At 38.4% G+C, this 1,654-nt stretch overlaps 1 non-coding gene across 1 annotated transcript; it reads left to right on the top strand.

The window, feature by feature from the left end:
* The first annotated feature begins 1,227 nt into the window (after window positions 1-1,227).
* LOC112447230 (U6 spliceosomal RNA) lies at window positions 1,228-1,329 on the top strand. Its single transcript, XR_003035331.1, has one exon. It is a non-coding gene; the product is annotated as a U6 spliceosomal RNA (small nuclear RNA).
* The last annotated feature ends 325 nt before the right edge of the window (window positions 1,330-1,654 follow it).

The following is a 1,654-nucleotide window of genomic DNA, read 5'->3' as shown; positions in this document are numbered from 1 at the left end:
TTCCTTAAGTTATTTCTGGACCCTTTACCTTAATCTCTAACTCAAATTAGCATTATATAAGTGATCAGACAGTTCATAGAGCAGCACTGACACTGTGAATAAATTGGGCTTGCTATCTCCATTTCAGATCCTTTCTAGCTATTTATCTTTTTGGTTAGATGAAAGACAGGACTTGGTTTAGCAGCTCACTTTAGTAGAAGGGATGAATTTGCCTAGGTCTAAACCAAAGCTTCAGAGAAGGCAATGGCACCCCACTCCAGTACTCTTGTCTGGAGAATCCCATGGACGGAGGAGCCTGCAAGGCTGCAGTCCATGGGGTCACTGAGGGTTGGACACGACTGAGCGACTTCACTTTCACTTTTCACTTTCATGCATTGGAGAAGGAAATGGCAACACACTCCAGTGTTCTTGCCTGGAGAATCCCAGAGACAGCAGAGCCTGGTGGGCTGCCGTCTATGGGGTCGCGCAGAGTCGGACACGACTGGGGCGACTTAGCAGCAGCAGCAGCAGCAGCAAACCAAAGTACTCAGTTAGGCCCAAAATTTCCATCTATACCGGTGATATATATGATACTACTTTTGTTGATTCATCACTTTTAACAGAGTACTTAAGCCTTTTTATTGTGCTGGTGTTTAAATTACACCTTTATATGCTCCCAGCATTCAGACTAAATAAACAATTTCATCACTGAGGTCTCTTTAGAGATAAAATAATTATTACCTTTTTCTTATGACATGTGTTTATTGTAAACATTTGAAAAACTATGTTAAAATAGAAAAAAATCACTTGATATGAGAGAATCATTTTTTTGGATAAAAAAGAAAATTTATGTTTGTTCTTAATCTATAAATAGTAAATAAATGCTTTTTACAGAAACTTTATTTATTTTTTTGGCTATGTCCCATCTTAGTTTCAGCTTGCAGGATCTAGTTCCCTGACCAGGGATCAAACTTGGGCTCCCTGCATTTGGAGCTCCAAATTTAGCCACAGGACTCACCAGGGAAGTTCGTTCACTACTGAAATTTCAGATAATACTTATAATCAAAATCAGTTTAAAAATTAATCTAGACATCATGTAAAGATAGTCATTGTTATATTCTCATTTGTGTTTGTTTTTCTATATGTGTGTATTATTTGGTATTTGATGATTTTCAGATCTAAATAATATCAAAGTAATAATTTAAAAAATACAAGCACCATAAATAAAAATCCAAGCAAGCCTCATGCTTGTTTCCACAGCAAATATACCGATATTGGACCTACACAGAGAAGACGAGCATGACCTCTGCCAAGAATGACATATAAATTTGTCAAGTGTTCTTCATTTTTCAGTTATGCAAGATAAGTATTACACCTCAATCAAGGTGGAAAAAAAGTGCAAGCTTATATATTTTCATAACAAGACTGGACTTACATGAACTATGACAGTGAAATAATCCCTTCTGACATGGTGCAATTGCTATAGCTATAAACACAGGTGTTGTGGCAGATGTTGGCTGCAGAGGCTCCTGGGCTGCTGAGAGAACACTTGTCAGCTTTGTTTATGTGGGTGAGGCACTCTGCTGTGTGCTCCACACCCCTGCTTCATTGCAAGATGTACCTGAAGGCAGGATGCTGTCTTCCTTCTTGACCTGACTCTCTACTTTTGAATTGC

Source organism: Bos taurus, chromosome 6, assembly GCF_002263795.3.
Source record: "Bos taurus isolate L1 Dominette 01449 registration number 42190680 breed Hereford chromosome 6, ARS-UCD2.0, whole genome shotgun sequence".
Taxonomy (NCBI): Eukaryota; Metazoa; Chordata; class Mammalia; order Artiodactyla; family Bovidae; genus Bos; species Bos taurus.
This window is presented reverse-complemented; position numbering and strand designations above follow the sequence as displayed.